We start from the raw sequence: 6000 nt of genomic DNA on the forward strand, positions 1-6000 counted from the left end.
TAGTGCGTTTAGAAGCCTAAGATGTGGGACTGTGTACTGGGAGAGGCTGAACCCAGACGGATGCTGGCGTAGTCGGCAGGTAAGAGCTTTATCCTGAGTGTAAAGTCTGTAGGTGTTGATCTTTTGAGGACAAAAAGGCGAATGGGGGAAGTAGCTCTCAGTCAGATGTTTATAGAGCTAAACAGGTCCTGTGGGTGGATATAGGGGCGAAGCTATATCATATGTATGCTGCCATGTTTGTTTGGCATCAGGAAATACTTTTTTTCCCTCACTGTATGTCTCAGTCTCTTTATTTCCTGTGTAATGTTATTTTTCCATTCTTATATTCAATAAAAATTGAAGGCTGTAAAAAAAAAAAAAAAAAAAAGGAATGATTTTCATAGTTCCTCTCACTGTCCTGAAATCAGAAACCATTATCTTAATATTGAAAATGTGATGGAATGAGACAAGCAAATGCCTTCTGTTTTTGAGAAGGCTTTAATGTGCTATTCACAGCAATAATATAAATATCCTGTGGGGGGCAGCAATATCTCTAAACTCTTTTCACACTTGTATAAAGATTGCTAGGAATCAACTAAGACTAGAAAGGCCCAAGCCACTGCACTGTTTCACAAATCAGGCTGTTTGTTAAGCAGCAGACAGTGCCTGACCAGCAGCCTGGAATATAATGTATCTGGACTATGAATCTAGCTCCTGACTCCTAATTATGGATCCTTTTCATCCAGCTGCCATTGTCAGTACTAATACCAAAAATCGGCTGCACACAGTATGGCCCAGCAGTTAGATCTGTGTCATGATCTTGCAGCATAGAACAGGTTTAAGCTTTCATTGAAAAACAAAAAAACAAAAAACATCATTAACCACTTAAGCCCCGGACCAATTTGTAGCCAAAGGACCAGGCCCCTTTTTGCGATTCGGCACTGCGTCGCTTTAACTGACAATTGCGCGGTCGTGCGAAGTGGCTCCCAAACAAAATTGGCGTCCTTTTTTCCCCACAAATAGAGCTTTCTTTTCGTGGTATTTGATCACCTCTGCGGTTTTTATTTTTTTCGCTATAAAAAAAAATAGAGCGACAATTTTGAAAAAATGCAATATTTTTTACTTTTTGCTATAATAAATATCCCCAAAAAATATATAACAAAACATTTTTTTCCTCAGTTTAGGCTGATACATATTCTTCTACATATTTTTGGTAAAAAAAATTGCAATTAGCGATTATTGATTGGTTTGCGCAAAAGTTATAGCGTTTACAAAATAGGGGATAGTTTTATAACATTTTTATAACATTTTTATTAATATTTAGTTTTTTTACTAGTAATGGTGGCGATCAGTGATTTTTATTGTGGCTGCGACATTATGGTGGACACATCGGACATTTTTTACAAATTTTTGGGACCATTGTCATTTATACAGCAATCAGTGCTATTTAAATGCACTGATTCCTGTATAAATGACACTGGCAGTGAAGGAGTTAACCACTAGGGGGCGAGGAGTGGTTATATGTTTTTTTTATTGTAGGGGGCGTGGCCTGGCATGTGACGTCACTGATCCTCGATCGGTGACAACCACAGTAGGAAGCACTGGGAGAGGTTTGTTTTCACAGACCTCTCCACGTTCTTCAGCTCTTTGACCCGATTGCGGGACACCAGCGGCGTTCAGGTCCGCTGATCCCGCGGCCACGGAGCTCAGGAACGGGTCAAGGAGCGCGCCACGGCTGGGCACTTAAAGAGCCACGTACAGGTATGTGATTGTGCCCAGTTGTGCCATTCTGCCGACGTATATGTGCAGGAGGCGGTCCTTAAGCAGTTAAGGATACATAAAAGGGGCCTAAAAAACCTATAATAATATATATGCCCAATACCATGGGAATTCCCATACAATATAAATCCTTGTTTTGTGATGAGTCAAAAGCAGATCCCACAGGAACAAACCATAACAAAAAATATAGGAAATCATTTTCACTTTAACTTATTTTGTCACTCTCTGGTTCATTACAATTAATTATTGCTCAGTTTATTTTAGACTCTTTCGCATACAAATGATGTAATGTTTGTTTCTGCACATTTGCTATAATGTTTATATAAATATTTAAGCATATTTCTAATTCATGGTGTTAATTTTATTGAGATGGAATGTCTATATAGTTTTTGCCTTGCTTTTAATTATGGTATATAGCTTTCATTATGTTGCAATATCGATGTTCTTAATACTGACCATAATCATTATTTTCTATTATTTATTTATGAAAATGTCTGAAGATTTTCTCCAAGGATTGCCACAAGGGATTCATTTGGCTGATTTGTTTTACTGCACAGCACTTATTGTATTGGTACTTATGGTTTTTACTGCACGGCTAAAATGACCTCAACTAGGCCACTTGCACACTACAGCTTGAAAAGCTCAGTACAGCATTTTTTTTTTTACTGATCTAAAATGTAGCCCATTGTTTACAATGCACACGTAGCACTGTCAAGGCTGGGCAAAGCCCTTCTTTCTCTGAGCTGGCTGCTCAGCTGTCGGCTAATTGCCAGCTCCTATCTCTCCACAGTTACTCAGCTGTTGATGATATCCTGCTCGTCAGTCCTGCCTTCTTAAGCCGTCCAGTCCAGAGGAGTTCTGCCTTCGTCTTGGTCAACATCACAGAAACTATCTCCTGCGATCCTGTTCAAGTCTTGCTTTGCTGACATCCTTTCTGGCTCCAGATCCTGCTTGCTGTTCCACTACATTGATCCCTGACTTCTGGCTTGGCTGACTATCCGTTGTGGTTACTGAAATTTGACTATGTTTGTTCTTTTTACTTTAATTATTAAACAAGTGTGATTTAACTGTACTTCTGTCTCAGCCTGATTGCATGGTTTCTGACAAGCATCTAAACAAGCGCTGCGTATTTTTAAGTAAAAAAAGAAATTGAAAAATTTGCGTTCCTGGTCAGTATTTTGCGTCAGTATGCACAAATATGCGCATATGAGCATAAAGATAAATACATTTTCCCTAGAAATGTATTGTATGCACAAATGCACATATATACTATATTACCAAAAGTATTGGGACACCTGCTTTTACACGCACATGAACTTAAATGGCATCCCAGTCTTAGTCTGTAGGGTTCAATATTGAGTTGGCCCACCCTTTGCAGCTATAACAACTTCAACTCTTCTGAGAAGGCTGTTCACAAGGTTTAGGAGTGTGTCTATGGGAATGTTTGACCATTCTTCCAGAAGCCAGAGGTCAGGCGCATATGTTGGATGAGAAGGCCTGGCTCGCAGTCTCGGCTATAATTCATCCCAAAGGTGTTCTATCAGGCTGATGTCAGGACTCTGTGCAGGCCAGTCAAGTTCCTCCACACCAAATTTGCTCATCCATGTCTTTATGGACTTTGCTTTGTGCATTGGTGCGCAGTCATGTTGGAACAGGAAGAGGTCATCCCCAAACTGTTGCCACAAAGTTTGGAGCATGAAGTTGCCCAAAATGTCTTGGTATGCTGACGCTTTAAGTGTTCCCTTTACTGGAACTAAGGTGCCAAGCCCAACCCCTGAAAAACAACCCCACACTATAATCCCCCCCTTCACCAAATGATTTGGACCACTGCGCAAAGCAAGGTCCATAAAGATGTGGATGAGCAAGTTTGGGGTGGAGGAACTTGACTGGCCTGCACAGAGTCCTGACCTCACTCCAAAGACATGCAGGTAGGTTAATTGGCTTCTGTCCAAAATTGGTCCTAGTATATGAATGGGGACCTTGGATTGTGGGCTCCTTGAGGGTAGGGACCAATGTAAGTGTGCAATATACAGGGATAGGGACAATTGTAGACACTCACTCAGGTTGAACTGGTTGGACTGGTGTCTTTATTCAACCTTACTAACTATGTGACTATGTAACCCTATAGAACACAGAAGAGTTGAAGCCGTTATAGCTGCAAAGGGTGGGCCAACTCAATATTGAACCCTACAGACTAAGACCGGGATGTCATTAAAGTTAATTTGTGTGTAAAGGTAGTCGTTTTAATACTTCTGGCAATATAGTGCACACATACATACTCATGATTATGTCCAAATATGTCCAATAAAGCAGGCAATCAAACATCAGTACCATGTGCAAGAAGCCTTAAAATGTATGTGTTGCACAATTTTTTATTTTTTTTTATAATTTTGGATAGAGTAGGGAAGGGTTAAAAACCACTGTCAGAAGCGAGAGGAATTCCCCTCTTTGACAATTGTCCTTTTTGGAAGTTTTCCTCTTAACTTTTGTTCTGGCAAAAACAGTTTTGGCATTCCCATCAATTTCTGCTTCTGTGACATTGATCGCCTTATAAATGTAAAATGCCAGATCCAAGCCAACTTTATTATAACATCTGCACATCAGGAAGAAACATGTATTTGGATAATCCTGGCCTTCATCTCCTCTGATATAGTCAATCTAGCAACTGAAACAAGAGATGAACAAGGAATAGGGAAACCTCAAAATCTAAAGAAGCATTCAAATCACATTATGAAAAGCACCTTAAAAGTGACTCTCAAGGCAAATATTTTAAATGAAAATAAAAGTTTATGCATTAAAGACGAAGTAAACCCTGGTGGGTTTTACTTCCTCTTTATTTCCCTGCGAAGGTAAAGCATAATGGGCTACTATGCATCGCATAGTAGTCCATTATGTGTAATTTACTTGAAACCAAAGCCTGCGATGTCACCGCTGTCCCCACTAGCAGCAAGTGTCCACATTCACCCCTCTTCCTTCTGGGGCCGCGAACTCCAGCTGTGTGATTAGGCAGAGTTTTGTGACGTCACTCACACGTATGCGCAGGAGCCGCCAGTCACGGCATGACCCCTATTAGAAAAGGCACGATGTGCCCTTTCTAAAGTGCGCATGCGCCACAGACACCGGCGCATGGCTTTTTTGTAAGTATCGCCTAAACTATGGAGGTTTAGGAGCTATTTCCAGCACAGGAAGGCTTACCTGTAGGTAAAAGTGGTTGTACAGGGTGTACAACCACTTTAAGATATAGCAAAACTGTAGTTCTAAAGGCTGTTTTGTTTAACTTTAAATAGGTAGTTTGCTTGGACTAAGCTGGCCCAAACAAACTATTTCCTTTATGTGGCTGCTGTCAGTGCTATGTAAACTGTATGTAGGGTCAGCTGGAACAAAAATTGGAGTCAGGCCGAGTGCTGCTCAACCATTCACTGGAAGCCTCCTATTTTTATTAATGAATAAAAGGTTGTGACGTCATCCACCCGCATCTCAACCCCAGCCAGGCAGAGGAAGCCTTGTATTCATTAATAAAACGAGGCTTCCAGTGAATGGCTGAGCAGTGTTCAGCCCCAATTGATTTTGTTCTAGCAACAGATAAGAAGTCTCAGTCCCACTACCTGAACACAGCTCCGCATACTGTATATAGCTGCTACTTAGTTTATAAGGCATTGATAACACCCACTTGTATTAGTAAAGGAATTTGTTTGTGCCAGCTTTGCCCAAACTATTTAAAGTTTGGAGTTGGGCATTAAATCTTATCAAACATGTACAATAATAATAATGTTATTTAAAAATCAATTACAAAATAACATCTGTGGACAGTGGCGTAACTAGAACCTTCAGGGCCCCGGTGCAAGAAACCATGGAGGGCCCCTCTGACCTCCAGCCAGGGCCCTTCCCACTGATCCCGGGGGCAACAGGACCTGGATAGAAGGGGGAACAAATCCCCTCCATTTTCCTCCTGCAGCCACTTAATGCCTATCAGAGGGAGAGGAGGAGATGCAGACTTTTAGTGGCTGCAGGAGAAAAATTGAGGGGATTTGTTCCTCTAAATGCCCCCACCTCAGCCAGGTGTTCAGGGGCAACATGTGCGCTAATGCAATTGTGATCCCTGTAGTTACGCCCCTGGGATGAGTGGCAGCAGTGGTGGTGGGGGAGGGATAGGATCAGTGGCATCGGTGGTGGGGGATGGGATGAGTGGCAGTGGTGAGGGAGAGATGGGATGAGTGGCAGCGGTGGGGAGTGTGGGATCAG

General features: G+C 41.6%; 1 long non-coding RNA gene across 1 annotated transcript in view; it reads left to right on the top strand.

The window, feature by feature from the left end:
- The window catches only part of LOC143927767 (uncharacterized), a 64614-nt gene extending 61784 nt beyond the window's left edge, over positions 1-2830 (top strand). The window contains exon 2 of the long non-coding RNA XR_013262317.1: positions 2549-2830. This is a non-coding gene — a long non-coding RNA (uncharacterized LOC143927767). The remainder of the gene's footprint in view (positions 1-2548) is intronic.
- The last annotated feature ends 3170 nt before the right edge of the window (positions 2831-6000 follow it).

This window comes from Lithobates pipiens, unplaced genomic scaffold (genome assembly GCF_037356315.1).
Source record: "Lithobates pipiens isolate NorthernLeopardFrog02 unplaced genomic scaffold, aLitPip1_a1.2 Scaffold_23, whole genome shotgun sequence".
In the NCBI taxonomy this organism is placed as follows: Eukaryota; Metazoa; Chordata; class Amphibia; order Anura; family Ranidae; genus Lithobates; species Lithobates pipiens.